Raw genomic sequence first — 27,974 nt, 5'->3', positions numbered from 1 at the left:
GGAGAGAGCACTGGTCCCCTACTCATGAGCTAGAAGATCAGCTCACGACGCCTCCAATATTCTTTCGACTTTTAACATGTGGCTACCTAAGCTGTACAGATGAATATCACCATCAAAGGTGATGTGGTTGGGAAAGATCTCTACCCGAGACCCTGAACAGCTGCTACCACATCTGGTCAACAGTACTGGGCTAAACAGACTAATGGTCTGATTCCTGACATCAGGAGATCTGGAGTGAAGTGCCGTGAACATCCAAGGATGACACCCAGCTCTTTTTTTCTATTCCGACAGAATCAGGAGAGGCAGCTGAGGTGTTAAGACCAATGCTTGGAGGCAATGATGGGCTGGATGTGGGCCAATAAACTGAGGCGTGATTCTGAAAAGATAGAGGTATTATGTGTTCCAAATCTGGGAGGTGGGAAGATGGCCTGCGCTGGTCAGGGTTGCACTTCCCTGAAAGGAGCAGCTTCGCAGCTTAGGGGTGCTCCCTAAGTTGTTTAAAACTGCTTTTAATATTGTTTTAATTGTTGTAACCAGCCCTGGGACTTTAGGATGAAGGACAAGTAATTAATAATAAACAAAAATATAACACAGTTCAATAGGTATTGAAGTGTAGGTGGGTTCAGGCATGACCCAAAACCGAGATTCAGCTCAAAAAGGATTTATTGGAACATCAAGAATAAGAAGAACAAGAATGACAAACATGGACACTTGGCCCAGTATATGTACCTTAAACCAGCCCAGGCAAAACACACACACCACCTGTGATAGGTCACTTTAATCCTGCAATTAGCAAATCACAACACTGGCCCTATCTCAGCAGGGATTGACAGCCTGCCAGCTACAAACAATGTCATTGGACTGTTTTAAAATCCTGTCTTTTGTTATGCAGATGAAGCTCCTGAGCTACAGGAGGCCTGAAGGCCTAGGCCTGCATTGCATACATACAGCCTACAATGCCTTTATACATAACAGGTATATCATTACTATGTTTGTCCAAACCTCAACAACTTATTCCTGTTTGTTTAGATACAATTTAGTAGATCTGTCACTAAATTTAGAAAATTGTAAACATTGAGCTGCACTAGTTGCAATTAATTAATCGATTAAATCTACAACACAAGCACACTTTCTTTGCTTGCAGCTGCAGGCATTATCTTAGAAAAGGTGTTCTATATGAGAGAAAGTGGGGAATAACCTGAAGGGGACAAGATAGCCTGAAAAGGCTACAAACCCTTTAAGTTTATAAATACTTGCATTAAAATATTTTTAAAAAATAAAATGAGTCTGCTGCCCAATCAACCAAAGGCATGTTTCCAATTGATTACAATGTTTGATCAGTTAACCTATCCAATTAAATTGAATAAAGGTTAAAGCCCTACAATGGCATGCATTTGTCAATTATTTCCATCACCGTATATACCATGTAATAGGTTTGAACTATAAACTCCAATCACTTTCCAATATTGATTAACACTTGCAGAGTACTGGATAAATTAGAAAATCTTAGTCTTCAATCAAAAAAAAGAGGGAACAGGTTTAACAACAGTGATCCTGAAGAAACAGAGACTATTTGGACTTTAATCAATCCTTTGTGCAATGTTTTAAGCTTGCAAGGATCCCAGGAGCAGCCCTGTTAGATTCAGTATAATCAGGTACTATACATAGCTACAAGAGGCCAAGAACACAGTGAAGCAAGTTAGCCCCAAGGACTTGGCATTTTGGAAGGTGGCAGCCAAATGCACATACCACTCATTGAGATTTGTGCTACTGTGTACACTTTTGCAGAATACACATGCCTAATGGCACATCTTGCTCAGCCATGTGGGCTCCTGCTTGCTGTACATGTAGCCATGATTCTACTGCCTAACTAAAAGATCAGGATAGCTGTGTTAGATGTAGGCAAGCGGATAGCACTCTGTCAGGTGTTCAGGCAGCATGTATGGATACTAAGCCAAAAGTGCAGGAAATCAAATTATGGCTTGCAAACCAGGTATATTTTCTGCTGGCTGTACTGTATATACATCTCTCTCCCTTCCATACAATTGTGTGGATCAGTTCAAAGTAGGACTCCAGGCTTTAACATTGGTTTGCTTAGTAGATCAACTGACATTTTAGTTGATTACTTGGTACAGATCCATTTTAAGATACAGGGCAAATTTTAATCAATAGAAGCTAAAATTATGGGAACACTTTATTTGTGGAAGTTAATTTTTGATCTGTTGAGTTACTGTTTACAGTCAGAGAATGAAAAATGATGTATTAGAGATGGCCTCTTCTTTGAACTATTATTGGCAGCTTTTATTTATTAAAGTGTACATTATCATAGTTTCTTTAATAATGCACAAATACAATTATATTGATCCTTCTATAGTATGTTAATTTAGTTGGACAATTAATCAATGAAAAAGTATTTAATTAGTTGACAGCTCTAGTTCTAAGGCAATCAGCACCCAGCTGAAGTATGTTGGGAGCATACTTTTCCACTCAAGGCCAACCCGAGCACTTTGATGCCAACGCATTCCAGAAGGAGAAAAATGGATGCTTGAAAGCCTCTCTTGCAATCAGAGTTTGCAGGGCTATATTTGACAATGCAGAACTCTTTATGGCAGAAGTGGCTAAGGTTCTCTATGCAGGAGTTGGGTCAATGCCCTGCAGTGTAAAGGCAGCCCTCTCTGCCTTCCAAGTACAGCAACACATGACACTCTGTACAGTGTTTGAGCCATACAGCCTTTGTGACTGCAGCACTCCACACAAAATCTTGAAGCAGTAAGATTACTTTGAAGTTCCCAGCGACATTTCAGAAAAAGAACTATGCTTGAGAAGTCTTATGCGATAACTTGACTGTAGAAGCATGCAATACAGTGCCGTAGGTTTTAACTGTCACTGTCTCTTTTAAAGTCAGGTCACTTATTCCTATTATCTCCCCCCAAGACTAAAGCAGCGCCTAAAGCTTCAAAGGTAGCATTGTTCCATCAAGGCTAGCTTCATATGCTTATAAAAGCCTGATTCCAATAACCATTTGGTTCAAAGCAGATACAAACACCTACAATTCCTTACCCAGTTGGTAAGAATGCATGTGAAGCATCTAAACTTGATCCAAGGCCATATTCATAGAGAATGTAAGAGCATCCTTCCCTAACCAGGTATCCTCCTAATGTTTTGGAATAAAACGCCCATCAGTCCCAGCCAGCAGAGCCATGTTGGAGAAGGCTGGCGTGAAGGATTCTGCATCCCCAAATGGGAAGGGGAATAATACATTACCCCTCTATTTTCAGTAATGTTAAAATCTGGACTATCTGTGGGCTAAGGTCTCTGTTCATTTCAGCTTAACACTGGGGACATTTTCAGTGTACATATTGAAGTTCTCAGACGGGAAGTGCAGAAGAGACCCTATCATTCTCTCCCTGATTAACGCACTCTCTCGTTAATTTTACTTATACAAAAAAGCAACCAAGCAAACAGAATCTACACTTGGAAATCAAGCTCTGCTCCATTTGGCTCACACCACCAATAATCCCATTAAGCCAAAGCTGCAAGTTTACACAGTACCCAGTTCTGCAGCTATATGCTTTCAAGAGCTGACTAAGGTATTTTTACAAGGGGTACCATTGGGGAGAGCAACATACACCCAACCCATCTCAGGACCACCTACATTTCTGTTTACTGCAAGGTATAAAAGTAATCAAAATCCTTATTCTTAAAATGTGTATATCTTTTTTTCCACAATTCCCTCCCCACACTTCTACTGAAACCACTTCCCCAACATGTGCACATTTCGGATTTCTGCAGATCAACCACTTCAAAAATCATTCCCTCCACTGATTCACCATTTTGATTTTGATTTGTTCATAGTTAGCAACCAGCAGCACAGTTCCACACATATGCACTCAGAAATATGTTCCACTAAGTTCAATGGGACTTACACATAGGTAAGAAAGAGTGTGTACATAGGAATACAGTTTAAATGTGAGATACACCTGGTACCATACAGTGGTACCTCTGGATGCGAATGGGATCCGTTCCAGAGCCCCGTTCGCATCCTGAAGCGAACGCAACCCGCGCCTGTGCTTCTGCTCGTGCGCAGGTCGTGATTCGCCGCTTCCGCGCATGCACATGACATAATTTTGAGCATCTGCGCATGCATGAGCGGCGAAACCCGGAAGTAACACGCTCTGTTACTTCCAGGTCACCGCGGAGCGCAACCCGAAAACACTCAACCTGAAGCTACTTCAACCCGAGGCATGACTGTATTACTTGTGTCAGGGGCTTGCAGCTAAAGCTCAAAGAACCTATGGTAATTTGGATAGGGTTAAGAAAACTAGCAAAAACAAAAAACCTAGCAAAATTGCTGTTTTAGGGGTTGTTTTAAAAGTCTGGAACGGATTAATCCATTTTGCATTACTTTCTATTAGAAAGCACGCCTTGGTTTTAGAACACTTTGGTTTTGGAACAAATTTCCGGAACAGATTAAGTTTGGGAACCAAGGTAACACTGTACTAGCTTGGAATATTCCATACAACACTTTATTTATTTATTTATTTATGTTTGTTTGTTTGTTTGTTTGTTAAATTTGTATACTGCCCCTATACCCGTAGATCTCAGGGCAGTTCATAGCATAAAGTCACAATATGAAAAACAGAAAATACATAATAAAAACAAAAACAAAGGCTAAGCAATACTCCTCCCTTCCACAACACATTTTAAAAGGGCATCAGATGTCAATCAGCCAAAGGCCTGGTTAAAGAGGAAGCAGGTTGCTCAATATTACTACACACACACATAGCATAATCCAGATACAATAGGGGTTTGAAAAAGCATCTTGCCTAATGCCACTGGGCAAGTTTATAACATAATTAGCAGGGAATGAATTGCATTTCCTCCGTATCTAAATACTGATACAGTATTTGCCATTTTCTCCAATATTCACTCAATCCACAACAAAGACAGTACCTTGAACGACAAGGAAACTAGCACAACCGATGAATATCAGATGCACATTTACAATAATTATGCATTTATTGTGCTATATAAGCCAATTTTGTCTGGAAAGACATGCCATAGTGCCAGTGGAACTTAATTGCATGTGGACTTAAGAGAGAGGTGTTAGAAAGGAAGAGGGGTGAGCAGTCACAAGAACTCAGCATATTTAGGCTGGAGAATGAGGAGATGACAAAAAGATGAAGGGGTGTGAGAGGAAGGGCAAAGCAATAGAACAGCAGTTTAAGATAAAAATAGGTGCTTTAAACACCTTGAAAACCAGTTGGTCTCCACAGCAACTGCAGGTAACCAGAATTAATGGGCTTAAATTACAGGAAGATAGATTTAGGTTAAATATAATAAAGAAACAAAATAATTGGTGGGCAATTGCACAAATTGGATGCAGACTGATTTATCCATCTCATTAGAGGTTTCTAAACACAGGTTGGGTAAACCTCTATTATGTGTCGAAATCCTTTAGGTGCTACTGACCTTCTTCAAAAAGAAACCTTCTAGTCTGACACAGGGCTTTTCAGACTGCAATACTATGTACACTTATAAGTCTCATTGAACTTAGTGTGACTGGGTAAACAATAAAGTACTGTGCAGTTATAAATAGAGCCTCAGAGCCAAACTAGACAAGATAAAAGAGATCCATCTTTGGTTCACCTATCTGTATTTTAGCCAAAAGCAGCCATGGCGGGAGCCCCATCTCAGCTGGGACCATGTATTTGAGGAAAGAAGTGTTGCCCCCCCTCCCCACCAGTCCAATTTACCTGTGAAATTTTTTCCCTCACTCCCACCCAGCTACTATTTTACCAATGAAAATTATCCACTCATTGGTTCTCCTACAGCTTCTCTCTTATTCTGTTGTTTGGGTGAAAAAGTTGGTTAGTGATATTAGAGGGAGCCAACTGTGCAGTGCTTTTTCCCAATATCAGTGTAGCCAAATAATAAGAGGATATTATTGAGGTTGAGGGAGTTGGGTATGTTTACCCTGGAAAAGAGGACACTTGAGAGGAGATATGATAGCCATCTTCAAATATCTAAAGGGCTGTCACGTGGAAGATGGAAGAAGCTTGTTTTCTTCTGCTAAGGATAGGACCCAAACCAATATCTTCAAGTTACAGGAAAGGAGATTCTGAGTAAACACTGGGAAGAACTTTCTGATGGTAACAGCCGTTTGACAGTGGAACAGACTCCCTCGGAGTCTCCTCCTTCAATGGAGGTTTCTAAGCAGAGGTTGGGTGGCCATCAGTCGTGGATGCTTTAACTGAGATTTCTGTAATGCAGGGAGTTGGACTAGATTACTCTTGGGGTCCCTTTCTACTCTACAATTCTATGATTAGCATTTCCCCAAATGGGCAAGATGGTTCTTCCAAATCTGTTGTTACAGATGTGTTTGGGGCATGGCTGATAGTCCACTGGTTCAAATAGCCACTCATTCCCCAGAAGTAAGCCATTGTCTCTCAGTTTCAGCCTCTCCATTTCAGCAATAGAGGGAAAGAACAAGACTGGCTTATTTTACAGCTTGGATGTGGCCCCTTTTTCACTATTAGGGCCACAGTCCTTTCTGGCTGGCCTTTTGGGGCCATGTACCAGAGATGGGTGGTGCCTGAGTTAGAGGTTGACAGAGCAGTTTTACCTTTGTATAGTAAGCTAATTTCTTCACACTCACTTCTCTCTCTAACCTCCACCAATACAAGCAAAAAGCATAATCAGTTCATTACACCTTCTAGCCAGGCAAAAACACACAAGGAGGTTGCAAAGAGTGGGGTAGTTCAGAAGAGTTCTGGGGACTGGGAGGAGTCCCAGGGGCCCGATAGAGAAACCTGGAGGGCTGCATTTGGCCCCTGGGCCTGAGGTCCTCCAATCCTGCTTTCCACAGTTGTTGCAAGGATTCCCTTGTCAAAGGATGTGACCTATATGGAATGGCTCCAATTGCAAAGCAGGTACCGCAGTGTCAGGATTGTCAATCTTTTATTCTTTGCAACTATCAATCTGAAGTCACCTTTTCAAAATGGCACCTTTTATCCCAACAGGACAAAGCCAAACCATGCCTTGCTACTATAAATTCATCAGTCATCACACAGAACTGTCCATTTTCAGGCAGATCTCTTAAAAGCAGGATTTTAAAGACTGCATTAAAGCCATTCCTGCAGCTGCCAGAAGTCTTACTTGCTGAGATGCTAAGACAGACTTGCAGTGCCTGGTTCCCAAAGAAAGCCCTGTGAGTAACATAGCTTTTCACTTCCATAGCCCAGAGTAGATGGGCATCAATTATTTTGAGTGCTTCTGGTGGTTTCTTCTTACTACAGCCAGCCAGCCAAAAGCCACTAAATAAATCACACTACTACTAGAACCCATTACATTTCCAAAAGGGAACATTCAGGTGGATTTGTAAGAAGAAATAATATAAAAATTAAATAGTGCAGCACAAGGGACTCACTGTGCATTTTGCAAGCTGTTAAGACAAACAGATTCTGCAACGAAAAGGGGTGCTTTCACCCCTCCCCAGACTAAAGAAATTAAAAAGAAAAGAGATATACTGTACGGCATTTTTTAAAATCTACACAGGCCAGAACCTGCAGTGAACTTGGCAAAATGTAGGATCTATTTAACAATGCATTTGGGTAAAAAAGAAAAAAGAAATCAGCATAAAGTTCAAATCCTAATTTAATACATCAGTTCTAGAGACCTTACATTAAAAATAGGAACAGGTTGAGGAAGAAGGGAATCAGCACACATGTAGCAGCCCTTCATACTGTTGGCCATAATAGAGTAGCTTCATTAAGTATTATTATCTCTCAATCTTTCAGAGAAATCTACACTTTTCCTTCCTCCTCGGCTACTTTGCAAGTTTTATGCTGGTGTTGGTGAAAGGACTGCAGCACTCTGAATGTCTAGTTCACTACCCCCTCCTCAAAAGCAGCAATGACATACAGAACCTTCTGAGCTAAGACAAAAAATGACTTTGAAGACCCAATTGATAGAACTAAAGGACTGGCTAAGTCTAGCTCACCAAGCCATTTGAACTGACAAAAACCTCCTGGAACCCAGCAGGTCAAAGGCTACAAATACAGAGAAAGACACAGACTTCTAGCTGTCATTCCAAAATAAAACTTGATCCACCTTAAACACATTTAACCTGGGAGTAAGTCCCATTGAATTTAATAGAACTCACTACTGAGCAGACATACCTAAGATGGTGATGAAGAAGATTTCATATGCACAGAACACCATTAGGGACATCATTGATTTTGGAAGACCACTTCACAACAGACACCCCACACTGCTCCTTATATTTGACATTTGGGTCATCTGATCCCTCTGCCCATTGCTATGCGCACTCCACTTCCCACCATATATTCCCCAGCCCTTAATCAAGGCTTAATCGGCCTCTTCCACAGCCCGCTCCTCCCATATATCCAGTAGTCAGGAACCTCCATCGAAATGGCAGCTCAGCACCCTGCTCCACTCCAGAATAGCCTTCTCAGTCTAGTATTCCTACCCACTATTCCATAGTTGTTCCTTTAAATCCCAGCACTACGACACAAAATCATTGCCCCAGAGATTGCATAATGTTGTTCTTGCCCCCCCCCTCCACCATCTCCACACACACCAAGAGTTGCGCTCTCAGGGCAGGACTTTGAGGCAGCTGTTTGGTGCCCCACTCAGCAGATGAGGGCCAGAAATGCAGCAGGGTTGACTTGCCACAAGGATTTCAGTCACATCTTAAGGTGAGAAGGAGTGTAAGTCCCAGAGTCTAGAAGAGAATGGCTGCAGACCCCCCCCCCCACTTCTTCAGCCTACCCTGAACCATTTCCAGTGCCTGTCCTGACCCAGATGAGCCCCTGGGTAGGCGCTAAATCATCCCACATCCTGCCCCACGGATTGCTCCACCACGATGGGCCACTTACCTTACCCCTCGAGCCCAGCCTCCGTATTCTACAACGCCCCCCCCCGCTCCCGATTTCCTTACCAGACGCTTCCACAACTAAACAATCCCGCCTCCCTAAAGCCCCAGCCGATGTTGCAAGCCCGCAGCACGGAGCCCACCTCTTGCAGAGTGCCCTCGAGGCAGTGGCGTAGCGTGGGTTGTCAGCACCCGGGGCAAGGCAAGTAATTTGCGCCCCCTAACCCGTGGATTTGCCCTAACCCCAGATGTTGCGCCCGGTGCGGCCGGCCCCCCCTGCACCCCCCACGCTACGCCACTGCCTCGAGGCACACCTCGCAGCTTCCACCTCCAGCAGCAGCTCCCACCGCCCCAGGCTGGCCCAGATCCTCTCGTCCGCTCCCCACACCTGAGCCTGCTCCCCTCCACGTCCCTATCCTCTCCCCCCCCCATGCCCTGACCTCCAGAATGCCCCAGCCCCTTTTCTCTCACGATGCCCCAATTGCCCGCCATATCCTGACTCCTCAGAACGCCCCCCACGTACCCCAAAACCTGGTCCAGCGCAGAGCCCCCCCCCCCACTACACATTATATTCCGCCTCGCCGTAAGCCCAAGCGCTCGCTCGCTCTCTCTCTCTCTCACACACACCCCTCCTGCGCTTGCAGGCAGCAACGCGCCTTCAGACGACCGTAGCCCTCCAAGCCTCCCGCAGCCGCATATTCCGAGGAGCCCTCTTTGTCCACCGCCTGCTACCCCAGAATGCCCCCCAATTAGACGCCCATTCTCACGCGCACTCTGTCACACACGTCTATATACACCACACGGCCTCGTCTCCCCCTCCACGCGCAGCCGCCCCCCTCCGTCTCTCACCTGCGCTCCGGCCGCTGCCCGCGGGTCCCACACGGCTCGCTCGCTCGCTCGCGCGCCCGCCAGAACGCCCCCCCCCCGGCCCGGATTCGCCTTCCCGCTCGCGGTCCGAGCCGGTGCCGAATGAGCGGCCGCCGCCACCGAGGCGAGAAGCCGCAGCTGGGAAGCGAGCGAGGAAACCCGCGCGAGGCTCTCTGCGCCGCCATCTAGCGGGCTCCTTCAGCAAGGGCCAGCGCGGCTTACCCTGAAACCCTCAGCCAGCCAGGCCAGGGGAAAGGAGGGGGCTTGCGGGGTTGGGGGCAGGGGCTGGGTTCAAAAATAATTGGAAATTTAAAAAGGAACACCGGAACCGGTCTTGAGGGTCAAGATTCGGCCCGGAAAGGTGTGAAGTAATTGAGAACAAAAATAAGAAGGCAGCCCTCTGGGCATGTGCAGAGTGCACATACAGTAATCCATATCCCGCAAAAAAAGCAAAAAAAAACCCGCCTCCTGTCCAGGTTGGGGAGCGGGCAGTAATGCCAACCCTGGGTATCCAGGATCCCAAGAGAAAAGAATTTGTGGCCTCATAACAGGTACTAGAGAGGCTTCAGGAGAAGCTTCCAAGAGGCATGTCTTGTGTGAACAATTACCAGTATACTATCTAATCTAGCCAATGATTCAGAGTTGCAGATCTAAAACCACTTAAAGCAGATTAGTTCCTCCACTTAGCATATTTTAACGCATTTTGTGTTTAAGATGATGAAGCGATGATAGAAGGGCAATTTCCATCCACCCACGTCTTTGCAGAGCATCTTTGCATGGGAATTTTTCGACTTTGCCCCTGGAGGCTAGAAAATTTGCCTAGATAAAGACTCCATATGACCCCACTGAGGAGTCTCTCCTCCAGGTTGTAAATCTGAACAGAAACATGTCCTTCCATTCTCTCCCTCAAATACTTAACCCTCAAACAGGATGATCCTATGGGTCCACTTAGGACCTGTTCACACCTAAGTTAATTGTGGATTGTCTACCCCTTGTGTGCCAATTAATTCCCCTGTATCCCACAGTTCTTCACTGTATACAACTTCTACCTCACACTTTCCCCCTCTGTAAACCCAAAATTACCTAGTGCTCAGAAAATACAAAAATAAATGTGCACCTCTTATAATGCCACATTTTAAACTATTCCAGGAGAGCTTTCTCTGATTTTTTTATATGTGGGCAGTTCTGATCCATCTCTTCCCTCTCTTCCCACTTCAAAAATGTTAATAAAAGCAGCTTTATTATTATAAATGTTTATTTTTACTATTATTAACAATTACTGTATGTTACACCCACCCAAAAATCAGTGTGGTATGATCCAGAATGAGTGATAGAAGCAGGTGAGCGCCAACATCAAAACTTAATCACACTGCTCTTGGGGGATTTGGAAAAGGTGCCAAACAATTTATATTGATTTTAATAGAATGAGCTTGAAAAAGCAATGGAACAATCAGCTAGGGGGCTTAAATGATCTAACTCCGAGACTGTGCTGAACAATTTGAGAGCTAGAAAGTAAGGATATAAGATGGTAGCGAAAATTAAGAATTGCCATTTTCAGAAACAATTTTGTGAAGAAGTCAAGCACCCAACTAGATGAAATGACGCTTAAGCATCTTGGAAGCTAGTTGATCACAATTGTGATAACAAGAATTGACTCGTGGCAAACACTTCTAATTTGGCCTGAGAAAATGGTTTCTAAGCTTTAAACTCTTCAGCTAGTGCCACTGATAACCGGGACATTATAAAGGATTCAGGTTGTAATCCAAATCCCAATTACCTGAGGGTAAGACCTACTGAATTCAATACAACTCCCTTCTGAGGGGACATGATTAGGACTGCACTACCTATAATAGGTAAAGAGGTGTTTAAACCCTTAATTTTTATTTACCGTATTTTTCTGCGTGTAAGATGCCCCCATGTATAAGACACCCCCTATTTGGGGGGACTCCAAATTAAGAAAACACCCCTCAGCACTACCCGTGTATAAGATGAGCCCCAATTTTAAACCTAATTTTCTAGTTAAAAAAACCTAGTCTTATACACAGAAAAGTATGGTATTTATTTTATTAAATTTATATACCAACCTATACCCGGAGGTCTCAGGGTGGTTCACAGAATAAAATAATTTCCGTTGCCTGGGGAAGATGGCATTCCCATAAAACTCTGAACTACACAAAAATATTTTTTTAAAATTGTATATTCGTGATGTACTGTTCTATTTTATTTTTTATTTGTAAGAGATGTACTGTGGTGTGTGTTTTTTGTTCTGTTTCCTTCCTTTTTTCTTTTTCTAAGTTTTCCTTGTGTGTCTATATTGATTTTAAACCAATAAAGATTGAATTACAATAATGATAATAATAACAACTTCTGAACTACACAGAAACATAGGGAGCTGCCATACCTGCTCAAGTATGATCTCTTTCAGCTTCTGCCTTCTGGAAGAAGGTATAGGTTTATAAAGACCAGGGTTAGCCGCCTGAGAAACAGTTTCTACGTCTATGCAAATGCAATTCTGGTTCTAAATGCAGCATAAGGAGTCTCTATAGTATATTGTATTTTAAAATGGGGTTTCAGAGTTTTTAGGGGTTTTTGAATGTCTTATGTAGATTTTCAGTTCCATGGTTCTGTATGGGACAATGACAATAAAGATATCGTATCGTATCAAGCCATTGGTGCATCCAGCACAGCACTGTTGACACTGGCACCATCTCAAAGGTTTCAGGCAGAAGTATTTCCCAGTCCTACCTGGAGTTGCTTGGGATTGAGCCTTGGACCCTCTGCATGAAGAACATATTGTGCATCAGGGTGGGGGGGGGGAGTTTGCAAGGGGTGGGATCCAATGCTCTATCAATTTAGTGTTTTTATTTTATTTGCATTTAGAAACAGCTAATAATACTGAAACTTCAAAGCTTAACTAATATTGTATTTGCAGTTTGCAGCCATTCGTTGGTACTTATGAACCTATGATGCAGAAAATGTATTGTGAAAAAGGTACCATTTTGGAAAATTTTCTGCCCCACATCACCCCAAAGCATGTTCTCTACCACTGAGCTGCAACAATGTTCTCTCTGAATAGTAACTGTTTGTTTCTATATACTTACAAGATATATTCCGTAGGGATGACATGAATTCAACTTTCATTTGCCCAGGCAATTTTGACGAGACACTATCTGACAGCTTTGGGAAATTATTGCAGGAAAGATCAGTTATCTATACATTATAGTAAGACCAAGGTTATTTGTTGTCTTTGGTACATCAAGGAATTACTTGTGGAAGACTGATTACTGGATTACTGGACCATTGAACAAGTTAGATGTTTTTTACTTGGAGATTCATTTTTCAGGATTTAACTAGATCATATCTGTACTATTAAACTCAATGCCATTAATAATAATACTTAACACTGGTATATTGCATTGAAGCATTCAAAACACTGTGCATTCATTTATCTAGTTGCAATTCTTTCAACCTTTATATCCCCCATATTGAAGAGGATACTGGTTGTGGAGAGAAAAACAAGTTGATAAAGAGAGAGTGATATGCCTAAGGCACAGGTGGAAAGTCTGTGGTCTTCCAGATGTTGCTGGACTACAGCTCTATCATCCCTTAACATTGGACGTGCTAGCTGGAGCTGATGAGAGTTGGAGTCCATCAACATCTGGAGGGAACCATGTTGATTACCCTGACTAAGGGCACCTAGTGAGTTAAGAGTAGAGACAAGACTCAAACAAAGACTCATTGATTCATAGCTCACTGTCTTAGTTATATATGGGATTCTCAAACTTTGGAAACACAATGTGGGCAACCCAATCCTACTCATCCTTTAAAAACCAAATAGTACAGTTCACCACAGTTCTTCTAACCTGGAAATTCCTCAGAATAGCATACTGCAATCAATTTTGGGATTTCCCAGAAGTACCTCTTCTGGTGGCATGTTGAGACAGGGCTGTATCTATGCAACATTAACAATTGGCTCAGAATCTACCTCCAGGAACAACTTATGAGAGAGTCACAGAAGATGGAATCTTCATTTCAGAAGACAGAATTTCTCTAATAGAAACATGTGGATTTCCCATTGCATATTTTCTTGGCATTACACCAGCAGAATGCCTTGCATGAGGATGCTCTGATCAAGTGCAGGGTTAATCAAAATCCTTGTAGCTGTGGAAGTGAAGAAAGGTGCTGTTAAGGCTGGGACTACTCCCATTAATTTCAATGGAACGTGAAAACTTTCATCATCTTAATTGTAAACAGAAGGTTATCCCATTGCAAGAGACAGGAGTAGGCGTAGGATTTTTCACATTTCCCTTCCATTCTTCAAATTTTGCACTGCTGGTGTTCTGCCAGTGATAGTCTCACCCCAAATACATGGTTCCCACTACTGCACCAATAGTTTTTTTCACTATTTCCTCCCCCACAACCAATGTCATGTTGTGCTCCAAGTGTGTGTGAGAGAGTGTTTAACATTGGTCCTAGCCTGCCCAGGTGGCATAACTCAAGATAGATTCCCTCTCAAAATTAACTTTCCAACTAACCTTTATAGGAGCCAAATTTAAAAGAAAACTTTTTACATGGGGCACCACTCAGTTGTGAAAGGAAAGACTGATGTCATAACTAATCTGAGCAACTCTCAGTCCAGTCAAGAACCAGTGTGGTGTAGTGGTTAAGAGCGGTAGTCCTGTAATCTGGTGAACTGGGTTCACGTCTCCGCTCCTCCACATGTAGCTGCTGGGTGACCTTGGGCTAGTCACACGTCTCTGAAGTCTCTCAGCCTCACTCACCTCACAGAGGGTTTGTTGTGGGGGAGGAAGGGAAAGGAAATTGTTAGCCGCTTTGAGATTCCTTACGGTAGTGATAAAGTGGGATATCAAATCCAAACTCTTCTTCTTCTTCTTCCATTTCAACCTCACGTTTGTTGAAGTCTAAACTGATTAGAGTCCTTAACAGTTAAGGGCTGGCTTAACTCATAAGAACATGAAGGAAAGCCCTGCTGGATCAGTCAGGCATGCTGTTCTCACAGTGGCCAACCAGATATCTGTAGGAAGTCCACAAACAGGACCTGAGCACTTGTGATTCCCAGCAACTAATATTCAGAGGCTTACTGAACAGTGGCAGTGGAACAAAGTCATTGTGCCTAGTAGCCATTGATAGCCTTATCTTATTATCTGTTATTAGCCTTACAGCAGCTAGCACCCGTGCACCATACAAAGGAAGGAAAAGAGAACCCATCGCCCAGAGGGGGGATACTGGTGTGACTACTTCAACCTGATAGGCTGGATTTGCTTCAGGATGTAAGTATTAGATTCTAAGACAATAGCGTCAGTGAACACGGCACATGTAAGACAAGGCTGCCTATTCAGAGTTGCTATTCCAAACCAAGTCTCTAAAAAAATCATTGTCACCCAAGACTTGTAAACAAGACCTTAATGACAAAGAAAGGCCAGTATAACTAGATTCAAAGGCAATTAGATAAATGCAAGGCGGGTAAACACAACAGCTCGGCTAGTCAAAGTCTGTTTGTCAAGATTGTCAAAGGAATATGCACCACGTGCTCTTCTTAACCTTTGACTGACAGTAACAAAATCAAGTCCACTGGACTTGTCAGACCAAAATCACAGTACAGTCAGCCCCCCGTCACAGTCTCATAGCACTTCCCAATCTGCTGCACAGTGCTTCCTTGGGTTAATAGTTTCCGATTCTCCAATTCCTTGTTTGCACAGAAGATCCAAACACAGCTTAATCAGAAAACTTTTAAAAGAGCTAACGTTTACAGGTATGTGTCCATGAACCCCAGAAAAAGCTTGAGTATATCCCATGTCATATATCTCCATGACTGGAGGATTACCTCCTTCAAAATCCACAGTCATTTTATCCAAAATGTGTGATAATCTCAGATGGCAATAGCAAATGCAGAATTGGGGGTTCACACCCCACAATGCCCTTTGGGCCTCCACAAATCAAACATTCACATATGCAGAACAATGTCCACTATATAACATGGCATTGAATTGTGTCTGGGCTAATTGTAGCTGCACCATTGTGGCTGCAAGGCACTTCAGCATCCTCTCTGCTGCAAGCTGGTATTATGCCCTGGTCCTTCTGATGATTCACAACGTGATATGTGAAAGAGAGTGGGCAAAAGAACAATCAGTGGCCCAGTTTACCCATCACATTAACCATAGCTAAAAATCCATAGTTTATTATTTAATGTGAACATACAGTTTCCGGGGGGGGGGGGGGATCTTCTTTGCTGACTCCTGCTGCTGCTGCTGCCGCCAGACAACCTATATATTAAGCATTCATTTAGATTCGCTTATGCAGAGGTTAGATTATATCTGGCCTTTATTGTACATTCATTCTGATTTGTTTTGTATGACAATAAGCATTAATCCTGATTTGCTTGTTTGGTATTTATATGCCTTCCTAAGCCACAAAAGGTTTGTTGTTGCTGTCTTTAAGTGGATTTGTTGGGCTTGGGTGACAAAGCACTTTAATCCACTTTAATTACACAAACCTAAAGTTGTGATATGTACTTGAATCCTTCCCACAGCATGCTGACATTCTGGAAGTGACCCCATCCTGGCTTGTTGTGACATCTGAACCCAAGCTCATGGTTAGTTTTTCTCCAAAACAAACCATGTGCAGTAGCCAAGGTTTGGTCTTGTAAAAATATGAACGAGCCACTAGTTATAGTTATAGCTATATGAAAGAGCCACTAGTTATAACTTGAGTAGATTGTGGGCTGAGGGAAACAAACCAGGTCTCTGAGTTTAGATATAGTGACAAGTCAGACTCTGGCTTTACTTCCCTGCAGGAGTAGAAATTGCACCCACTTGCTGCACATTCACATTAAATCAGTGCTTGTTTTCAACTATGGTTCAATGAGTCACGCAAACTGGGCCACTATTTCACATGAAGGAATCCAGACAGATTGTGCCACATGACAAATAAAATTTAATAGAAAACAAAGAAACTTGTTCAGACACTCCTAAACATTCCCATACACGTCAGAAGTAAGATCAGTGAGTTCATTGTGACTTGCTCTCAAGTGCACATAAGATTGCAGCTTCAATTTTATTAAACCATTTAAAACAGTTAGCCAGCTCCTCTTTTTACACTCCAGGGCAACATTTTGAATGTAAACTCTTCTTTGGGAGAAGGGGATTATGTTGCTGTTTAAAAGTGTTCAGTGTACAAATAGAGTGTCTCTGAGTATGTCTTCCTATACACATATAAATGTAAGGCTGCCATCAGGCTGCTGTTCACATGGCCATCAGTATGTGACCATGCCAACTCCACTGTGTCAACAGGATGGCAGCCCAGGCAAGTTAATTAACCGAGGAGGGGAGGCGTTTCAGAGAGTGGTTTGGCAAACCTCTCTGAAGTGCCTCCCTGCTCCAATACGTGCAGCTGCAGTGAGGTTTAATGGAGGGAGGGAGCCACTTCAGAACACTGAAGAACCTCCCCTCCTTGATCTGTGAAGGGAAAGGTGAGTAGGTGGATGAGGTGTAAAGGTGGGCTTGCCCAAGAGGAAGATTGGTGCAGTTGGCTAGTGGAGTGAGCCTTTTGTGTGTGTCTATAACTGGTAAGCATGCCATACATACATGCACACTGGTTTTATAGAATACATTTAGATGAATGTGTGTGAGCACAGGGAAGAGTAACATACCATATTGTTACTTCCCCACCACCACCAAGTTAAGATGCTTCTTCTTTGGGGACAGAAAGCACTGGAAACTTGTGAAATTTCATATATACTCAGTGAGCATGAGAAACACGTGCATTTCTACAAGGCAGCGGATCTGGTAACCAATATCAGATCACCAGAGAGATTCTGCACCCACAAGGCAGCTTTCATCCCACAGCTCTCTGCTCCCTGCTCCTGTCACTGCTTTGCCCCCAATCTGCTTCTTGGATTCCTTTACAAACATACATCAAACACACATCTTCTCCAAACTCTGACAACTCTTGTATTTCAAACATTCCAGAGATCTCTCTGTCTCAGTAAAGTAAACCATCTTCTAACAATTAGCTCCTGTAAAAAGACTTTCAGCCACCCTGGACCATTAACATTCTTTTGTCAGATTTCAGCTGTGATCAGGCGCCACCGAAAGAGGAAAAACTCAAACTGATGGTTCCATCCACAGTAATCAGGCAGCCCTACCACAAGAACAACACGGCATATTATGATTCTTGCTAGAAAAGGTAAGCAGAATTTGATCGGCTCTTGTTAATCTCTTAACTATGGCCAGCATTAAGATTGGTGCATGCACAGCTCTGAACACAGCTATTTCCAAGACTGAAAGGAAATGGGAGATGGCAAAAGGAATGGCACAAAAGGGGGGAGGTGTGCATGTGCCTATGAGCCTGTGAGCCCTCATGGTCAAAGAGGGGAAGCAAATACAACTGTACCTTGGAACTTGAATATAATCCATTCCAGAAGACTACGTATTCGACTTCTGAAACATTCGAGTTCCAAGGCGCGGCTTCCAATTGGCCAACAGCGAGGTTTTTGCACAGTGGAAGTCGTGTCGGACGTTCGTGTTCCGAGGAACGTTCAAAAACCACAGCGCCTACTTCCAGGTTTTCGGTGTTCAGGAGCCGAAACCTTCGAGAATGGAGCCATTCGAGTTCCAAGGTACCACTGTATTAAGATCCTAGCAGGAAGGTCACACACTTTCTTTGGAGCAACAGATGGCAAGGCCTCAGTTGGGCCTAAAAGACGGTATGCAGAGCTGTAAAAAAGATGATCTTAAAGTGACCATCCTAAAAGACCCATATTGTTCAACATCTTTATAAGTGACGTGGATGAAGGAATTGAAGTCTACACTCCTGTCTCCCAGAGCTATCTGGAGATGCTACAGACTGAACCTGAGATCTTTTGAATGCAAAGCACATGCTGAGCCACAACCCTTCCCCCAAAGACTGTCTCAGATGTTTGATACAGTCTCATCCAAGAATACAGAAAGCCTTACACAAATCCAGCTACACCACTGTCTGGTCCCTATCTTCCTCAGGTCCAGCAGATTACATCAGGAGGGATCCAGCTTGTCCAAAGTGCTCCAAATGAGCCCTCTAAACTCGTATCTTAGTTTTTTTCCACCTCTCTTCCTCCTCCCATTGCTCAGTAATTGCTTTCCAGGTGTGATGCAAAGGTAGATGCATGGGAAAGGATCAGAACTTTATTTGTTCAGACCCGCTGCACTGCTTGAAGACAATACCCAGAAAGCCTTTCATCCTGGCTGCCTCCCGAGTTTCAACAATGAAACAACAGCTTGGTCCCAAATCCCTCGGCTTGTCAACAGTACCTGCCCCAGAGGGATGACCCACGTTTGCCCTGTGATATCAGACTTACGATATGCTCTTATTTAGAATCAGAGGAGGAGCTCTCTCCCTCCTCTCTCTGCATTGGCAGCAGTTAAGTTCAGCAGACTCCTTTTGTAGGAAACACTTAGCTAGGCTCATTCATTATTTCTCTAAGTCACCTCTCGCCTCACACAACTGTAGTACAGTCACCCACCCACCCACCCGTTTTTCAGCTATACTGTAGAACAAGTGGAGGAGAGAACTTTGTTCTGGAATGGCTCCAAGGGTCTGGCCTGTCTCTATTCTGCGTGCTCTTTTGTATGCTGCCAAGGAATGGAATTTGGTGTTTCAAAATGAAATATTGTGAACTTAACTGTTTGGAATGTATCACCCTGAAAAGGGTAAAGAAACCCCAACACTCCCAATTCAAGAGAGCACTACGCAAAAAATGCATCCTGGGATGCGGTTGGTGCTGTGGGTTAAACCACAGAGCCTAGGACTTGCCGATCAGAAGGTCGGCGGTTCAAATCCCTGCGATGGGGTGAGCTCCTGTTGCTCGGTCCCTGCTCCTGTCAACCTAGCAGTTCAAAAGCATTTCAAAGTGCAAGTAGATAAATAGGTACTGCTCTGGTGGGAAGGTAAATGGCGTTTCCATGCGCTGCTCTGGTTCACCAGAAGCGGCTTTGTCATGCTGGCCACATGATCCGGAAGCTGTATGCCGGCTCCCTCGGCCAATAAAGCCAGATGAGTGCCACAACCCCAGAGTCGGCCACGACTAGACCTAATGGTCAGGGGTCCCTTTACCTTTACCTAGTAACCATGTGGAGGACTTAACACACAATGAACCACACATGGAGCCACTGAAAAGTATTTTCTCACAACTGTATTCTACATGGCAGGTGTAATATTTTGAAAGCCTTTTACCCGTCTCCATAAGCCCAGCCAAGTACAGAATCTTTAAGGCAGCACGACACACATCCCTGGTGACAGACAGCACTGATGTGGATACATGGCACATATTGCACAGGGTCTTCCCAATGGTGGCTCTCCATTTAGGAGCAATTTATTTTACTTCTTGTCTATCTATCACAGGGAGCCACTACAGAAAAGGCCCATTCTCATATTGCCACCCTCCAAACCTCTTGTGAAGAAGACACATGAAGAAAGGCCTCAGATGATGATCGCAGAGTCCAGGTCGGTTTATAGGGGGAGAGGCGGTCCTGGAAGTAAAACCATTTCTGTTTTACCCAGGCATCTGATGGCTGAAATATGCCATTTCCGGCAACCTTTAAAAGATTAACTGTGAGAGTATATGATTGCTCTTAGATCATTTTAATACGTTTGTAGAAGTTTTATATCAATATTATTTTTAACATGTTTTTATTTGTATTGTTTTATTATTGTGTTTGCTGCCCTGGGCTCCTTTGGGAGGAAGGATGAAATAGACATTTGACAAATGACTACAAATAAACATCATACTAAAACAAATGCAAAATGTAATAAGTTTTAAAATACACTGCGATGTGGACAGTGCTGCTACAGGAAAGATTTTTCGGCAGCCTCTGTATGAAAGCTATAATGTTCCAATATAGTCTCCAGAAATCCCTGAAATCCTGTGTGAACTTAATCTTCTTTTGAGAGATTGCCTTGGGCACTTGAAAAGGCCCAGCTCACATGGCACATCATTTCCTTCCATTTCCTTCACTATCCTAAATTGTATCACGTTTTTGTTAATGCTGGCTCCCACAGCATGCTAGAAAGCCTGCCAGGGTTCTACCTTCTGCTGTGGTTTGTTTCTGGAATGTAAATTGTTGAAACGTGTATTCGCCTACTTCTTAATCTGCCTTTCCTGCCTGATATTTGTCTAACGTTGTTAATGAGAGTCTGATCCACACAGGAGCCAGCAGAGGTGTGACAGAACTGTGCAGCAAATTATGATCAAACAACTGTTTTGTCAGGTATCTTAGCCTCTCTTCTGTCGTGCTAAAAGGGATGCATGAGAATCAGCCCTTGTCCCATTTTGAGACAAGCGAGGAGCTGGCAGACCCTCCAAGTGTTCCTGTTTTCCAGGGACAGTTCCAGATTTAAAGAAACCTGCCCTAATTTCTGATTTGATCCCGGAATGTCCCGCTTTCCAGTCAGATGGGCAGGCTAATAATAATAATAATAATAATAATAATAATAATAATAATAATGGAATAGGACATCCCTATTTCCATCAGACAAATGTTGGAGGGTATGCTCTGCAACTCAGAGACCAAGGAGCTAAATCATGGAGCTATTATATCAGCACTTAGTAGCTAGGAACTGTTTTTTAAATGTCTGTAAAAGACCTAACAGTTCCTCCTTTGCCTAGAGCTGCTCAAAGCTGAGAGCATGCGTAGGGCTTGCCTCTTCTGCCATGTTGGCCTGAGAGATGGGAGACCTCAAGCTCTGTATCGACAGGCCTTAGCACTGCTGGTATTCCTGTAGTCCCAGGTGGTGGGTGGGAGTGTTCAGAGATGGGATGGATGTCGCAACAAGGAACAGTGGGATCCCAGTATTGGAGCCTCTTTCTGGGAATGCAGCCTCTGCTCGTGAGTCAGGAGGTACTGAGTATGCAGGTTTCCCATAGGGTCCGGCTCTCCCTTCCTCAGTAGAGAAGGTTTCATTGGGGCTGAGGTCTGAATCCTGATGGGCCCTGACAGTCTTGCCTAGTCTGCCAATTGCCAAATCAGCATCTTGTCATTCTGTGGTTCTTGCTTTTCATTATCTTTTCAAATCATTATTCATTATCTCAGTAATAGAAGGGCCATAGCTCAGTGACAGAGCACATGCTTTGCATACAGAAATCTCCAACTTCGCTTTCTGGCATCTCTAAAGAAAATAAATAGGATACCAGGGATGGAGATGGTTAGCGGGTAACCTAGGGGGCCTGATCCCCTGGTCTTTTGCACCAGGGCCTGATCTCCTGCTCCTTTTCCCAAACTGCAGTGCTGGTGAGAACCCATCCACCCACCATCTTAATTTGCCCAGAGGTATCTATACATATAAATAAGTACATGCTAATTTTATGCAAATTTCTGCCCATGCCTTGTGTTGGACACATTTAGTAAAGCAGATCCAGACAGAACAAGCAAATTGTGTCACGTGTCACAGAGGAGTGTGTGGAGAGAGAGAGAGAGAGAGAGAGAGAGAGAGAGAGAGAGAGAGAGAGAACAGAACACATACACACAGCATCAGCCTCAAAAGATATACCACTCTAACAGGGACAGAAGGGAGATTCCTTTCTCAAGCCAAACATAGTGACCAATAGATAGAGCCAGGAACCTCATTTCATTTTCTTAGGCTCCTCCTGTTTTCTTAGCGTGCGTCAGCAAAAGCCTACCATACACAATATACTGTCTCCAGTAAATTAACTTTTCAGAGGTGGGAGAATTCTTTTCCACAGCTGAGCCTCCGGTTTGATTAACTGTATCTTCCTCCCTTTATTTCTCAAGAGGTAAAGTTAAGCATTTCTGAGCAAAAATATCCTGTTCCTTCCACCCACTTCACTTAAGGAAACAACAGAACAAAAACAAAAAAAAAAACATCAAACACAGAGCCACACAGCATTTAGCCAAGATCAGAGTGAACAGATTTTTAAAAAATGGTAGCCATAAAAGCACCAGCTGTGCCATGCAGTGCTAGAGATTAGAAAAAGCCACCATTTTCCTTAGCAAAGCCAATGCTCAAACAAAAAGAAGTGCAACTTGTTCGTGGTAAGTCTCATTCTCTCTAGTCCTTCTAAGCAACCAAGGTTGTGAACCCACTCCCACTTATTCCACATCCAGTGTGCTCCCACAGCTGGTTTGGGAAGCAGTGTACACATGGCATTAGCCACAATCCATATCTTCACTATATATATTCTGTCATTACTTAGGAAACCCTGTTTTGATGTGTTTTTCCAAAGGGAGCTCCAGTCCACATTGAGAAAAAGAATGACCTTGCTGGCAATGTGTACACAGCCCAAGTCACATAACTCTCACCACTTCTGTGTGTACAATCTGAGCAATCCTTTGATATAATCTATCAGGAGCAGATCAGTCTCCTTGTTATTTCCCGTAACACCTCGGCCACCCATTGTTCTGGCTCCCAAATGGCGTGAAGAGTGCTTTATTTGTTATAAGCAACTCAGCCCATTGGCTGGGCCAAGCAGCCTGTCAGCCAGGGCCACCTGGGTGCAGACTCATAAAGATGAAATATTATGTCCATATTCCTTTGTTTATCCAAGGATGCTGTTTGCTAAATCTCCAGCAGAGGATCCAATCTGTGCAGTTGGGACTACAACCAATAGTCTTTATAGGTTAGCCAGTTCTTTAATGTCTCATTTATTTTAAAGTATTGTCCCGCTCTTATCTCCTCTCCTAGTCTCATTCTTAATAAAATCTATATTTAATTTGGCTTTGAGGCTGAGACTGTATTGGTAACAAGAATATGTGTGCCTCAGCTCACTGGCTCCATATGGACTTGTGCCTAAGGAGAAGCACGAGGAACACAATTTTCTCTGGTCCTGTGGAGGCAGGAGTGTGTTAATAGCAGGCCATCTCACCCAGGTAGAGAACTGGCTCATAGCTCTGGCCTCCTTTCCGGGCCAAAATCAGTGGAAGAAGGAAGGTGGTGTGGCAGACAAATGAACAATGTTGGCATGACTGGTCTCACAGGGGATTTGTGGTGAGATGGGCACTACAACTAGCATATCCAGAACGAAACAGAACCCCTTATATTCCCACAGACTCTGGTGTCACTGCCTCTGAGACCTAAAGTTGTGCAAAGTAAACATATGGCTCCATTTCTTACCTTCTCATACTTGATCTCAGCCAAAAGGCCTTCTGCTTGTTAGGCTGCTCCCAGACCTGAGGCAAGGATGAGCTGGTTGGCATCCGTCTGTCTCAGCAGACAATAGAGGACTGTGAGTCAGATCCACCTCCAGCCAAAGAGGGCCCATGGCACAACACAAGCGTAAGTACCTCCAACTCAAATAATCAGTCTTTTTTTCATTTGGCTGGATTGCAAGTTTACCCCATCTCAAGCTGCTTTGAGTACAGTCAAAATACAAGTGATGCTACTGAGCGCCACCAACATTTGGGTTGTGCTTACCCACTAAGAGGCATTAGTATATGGTTACAAATTTGAGGGGTGTTTGCTTGATGTTTCCCACACTGTGTACCATCTCCCCAAATTGCCTATGTGTTCACCAAGACAGAATTGAAAGGCATAAAATTGAAAATGCTCACAGGCAAAGCTACTCAAACACACACATGGAAACAGCGATCCACATATCCATTAGTGCCCTGGAGTGGACACAGCCATAGTAAATGTCATCATGAAATAGGAAATCTATGTGGTGCCGTCTTTTCAGGCTGAATGAATTCCCTTAATGTATAAGGTGCATTTCTGCTGCTCTCTCCTAGGCCTGCCTGTCCGTGACATGTGATTGGAGCTTGACACAAAAAGAGATTGTATTAAGTCAGCAAAGAACCGAAATGCAATACTAATGCCGTTTCCGTAAGCTGCTCAAAGCAAAGGGAGCTCTTTCGCCATCTCAGAGGTGGCTGCATTTCAGTGATTAGTAGATAAATGTGGGCTTATAAATCACAGTGAAAACAAGGCCAAGAAGAGTCTTGAATACAGGAGAGCACTTCTGAATCGACAAACCTTTGGACAATAGGATCTCTGAGTCAATTGCCTTGGAAGCTTCTCTTGCTGTTCCCTCTGGATTCAGCATTCTGGCTCCGTCTCTGGGTCAAACTCCACTGTGCAAAACTGCCTGACACAGCTTTGCTCACGCCAGCCACGTGGGTATTTTGGTCCATTTCCTCCTGCACTGCAGCAAGGCTTGTGTTTGGCTCAGATGCTCCTGGCCTCATTAGAGGTCTGGATGGTAATTGGGAACAGCCTGTTTTGCTGTCCAAGACCTTCCACACTGCAAAAGCCCTGGGGGAGGCAGGGAATGTGTTTCCCTCTGATGTAGCCCACACCTCTGCACTTCCACTCCTCAGTAAGGTGTGCATTTTGCTTCAGTCGCCAAAGCGTTCCACATCCTGCAGCGTTGGGGGAGCTTTCGCCTGCTTCCCTACCAAGCTTATTAATTTAATGAGGAGGAAGGCTCCCTCTTAGCAATTACTGCGGCAGCAAACTCCCCCTGCAACCTTAGCCTAGCTAGAGAGATTTTGAAGTGACCCGGTGACCACATGATATGCTTGAGGCAAAAGAAAATACGTACGTTTGAAACATCAGCTACCTTGGCAGGGCAGGCGCCGTGTTTGAAACAAAAACGGCCCTATGCTGGGTAAGCAAGTGTTCAAGGAATAAGTTTTGCAAGCAAATCAGCAGTATAATTTCAGTGGTGGAATGGATTCTGGGTGCAGGGAGCAGGCAGGTATCGCAGTTTTGCACACAGCAGTTTTTACCCTTGCTTCATGATGGCAAGGCAATTGCTACAGAAGAAGTGCTCTAATGAGAGACCCAGCAGCACAGCCTACCCAACAGCAAATAAAACAGGAGCCTACACCACCTAGCACCTCACTGAAATCTGCTAGTGATCATTACTTACATGCCAAATACAGTATTTGCTGAAATGTCAAAGGATTCAGAGACTAGAGCATTTGAATGTATAGCTGAACCTTTCAGGACCATCCAGACAGGTGTATTCTGCAACATGCTCTTGACATGATAATAGTGCATTAGTTGTGAGTTTATTCTGCTTTATTAGTTGCTCTGCGATGCTTCCTCCATCTGCCACATTACTGCTGTCTAGAGTGGCTATAGCATAACAAAGACAGGGCATAAAGAAAATAAACCAGAATGTATGTGGCATGAAAAGTTACAGGATTTCAACAGGAAGCTAAAGGATATACACTGATTGGAAATGAAGCAGCATGGTTGCCTCAAAACCTTTGCAGGCACAAATTATTGAAAAATGATTGCATTTGACCACAACAGGAGTACAAATCATCATAAGGAAGGGCTATATCTCAATGGTAGGACATCTGCTTTGTATGCAGAAGGTCCAAGTTTCAATCACCAGCATCTCAAAGCAAGACTGGGTGTGTACCTGTTTACAACAGCTTCCTGTGTTCCTACAAATGTACTTAGTTAAGACTTGATGGTTTGGTGTATGTGCAAAAGTCAGAATTTTCCATATTTGGAAAGTGCCATATTTGTTGCCAGCATTAGGGCATTTCTCCATGCTAGAACGGCAGTGATCCTGGCTGCAGATTACATACTCTGTGTTGTTCTGCTGCATAGGTGCCTGGACTCCTGGCTCAAAGATTAGCCCTGACAGCACCATTGCTTCCCAATTCAGTAATAAAGTAGGCCCTAATTACAGATCTTGGTGCACAGAGCAGGGAACAGTTCCAAATGCAGCCATCAAAAGATGGTGCTTTATTTACTGTACATCTATTTCCTGTGTCTACTATTCCTAATATTGTTTTTATATGAAAGAACACAAACCACAGTATGCTTCCCTTTTAGTAGCATACCTTATTCTCAATTTAAATCATTGGAAAATAAGACATGCCGCATGATTCCATTCATTTTTACTCAGAACTAAATCCTGCTGAGTTAAATTGGACATTTCCAAGTAGGCCTGTTGTCACCATGCCAGCTCTTAGTTGCAAGCTCTTCTAATGACCAGCTGGGATGGAAACAGTTGAACGAATGAAGGTGCCAAATGCTGCTGGTTTCTCCACTGTGCAAGTGGGAGGGCCTTGCATCCCTTCTCTTCCCAGCTGCTATATCCTGAAGGAATGACTGCTGCCTAGTGACAATTGATGGAGGAAGGAGCCTGGCTTCTCAGCTGAGCAGGTGATGGTCCAGCATCTCTTCTCTTCCTCCCTCTGCTGCAGCCAATGTGGTGTTATTCTGAAGCATTCTGGGAAATTCAAATGACACCCAGTTCCCAGACCAGGTGCCTGAGTGCCCTAAGAGTACATTCAAACCTGGAGCAAGCCCTGTGTTTTAGGCAATACCGTAGTGGAAAAGGTTGGTTCAAGGAAAAAACAGGTATATAAAAAGGAGAATTCCAGGGTGCCAAGATCCAAGTTTGGGGCAAGTACTCTTTGGTTTGAGAACCCCAGCAGAGATCTAAAGCATGTGAAAGTTTGAGAAGGCCTTTGGGTAGTAACTGATGGAGGCTGAGAATGTAGAAGGGGTTACAGCCTTGCTGAGGTTAAAAATCTGTGCTCTTGAGAATGCTGAAACTAGTCCTATAGGGGTGGAACTATCCTCTCAGCTGACCTGCCCGGAATTGGCAGAGGGCTGGGGGAACAAAGCAAGGGTTTTGTGCGTAGGGTTACTGTTAAGGGTGTCAAACCATGTGAATGTGGTATGTAATGCGTGGAGGTTTATCTGCCCTCTACAGAACTTGGTCCTGCCTACCACATGTAGGAAAGCCTTGACCATTCCCTGACCCACCCGCAAAGGTGGCTTTCAGGGGGCAAAGCCTCCCCATCTTACAGGTTGAAAAGTAGCTATTCTCTGCATTTTAAGATCACAAATGAGAAGACATACTCAGAACTATATCTAGGTGTTAACTATTTTAGCAGAAAGAAAAAGACACCTCAAGCATAACCTGTTGCGATTAACACCTGCTCTTCTTTCTCTTGTTGACTCAGATCGCCCTAACTCCTTCCTTTCTTTTTCTAAGAAAGAGATGGATTGCTCTTTTGGGGTTGCAAATGTTGTTGCAGAAGAAGAGCTAGACATGTCCAGACTGAGATTTTACTTATTTTATTATGTAAAATATATACACTGTTAGGATCACTCCTCCAGATGTTCTCACCTGCTTGTGTGAGAGCTGGAGACTGAAAGCATTTGATTTTCTCCCAGCTGGTAACAATCCAACACAGCAAGGGCGAGTCTCACCCCCCGCCCCAACTAG

The 27,974-nt window shown here is 43.6% G+C and overlaps 1 protein-coding gene and 1 long non-coding RNA gene across 2 annotated transcripts in view; one reads left to right on the top strand and one right to left on the bottom strand.

The window, feature by feature from the left end:
- The window catches only part of SEMA4G (semaphorin 4G), a 96,829-nt gene extending 86,923 nt beyond the window's left edge, over positions 1 to 9,906 (bottom strand). Inside the window, exon 1 of the mRNA XM_081863964.1 lies at positions 9,746 to 9,906. The gene's annotated coding sequence lies outside the window, so the exon portion shown is untranslated. The remainder of the gene's footprint in view (positions 1 to 9,745) is intronic.
- LOC309342990 lies at positions 145 to 20,338 on the top strand. The gene is made up of 4 exons (XR_014157053.1): positions 145 to 390; positions 893 to 975; positions 14,939 to 15,054; positions 20,162 to 20,338. It is a non-coding gene; the product is annotated as an uncharacterized lncRNA (long non-coding RNA).
- The last annotated feature ends 7,636 nt before the right edge of the window (positions 20,339 to 27,974 follow it).

Source organism: Podarcis erhardii (genome assembly GCF_964252035.2).
Source record: "Podarcis erhardii genome assembly, chromosome: 5".
Taxonomy (NCBI): Eukaryota; Metazoa; Chordata; class Lepidosauria; order Squamata; family Lacertidae; genus Podarcis; species Podarcis erhardii.
The sequence above is the reverse complement of the archived record's forward strand: the minus strand, read 5'-3'. Positions and strand labels throughout refer to the sequence as shown.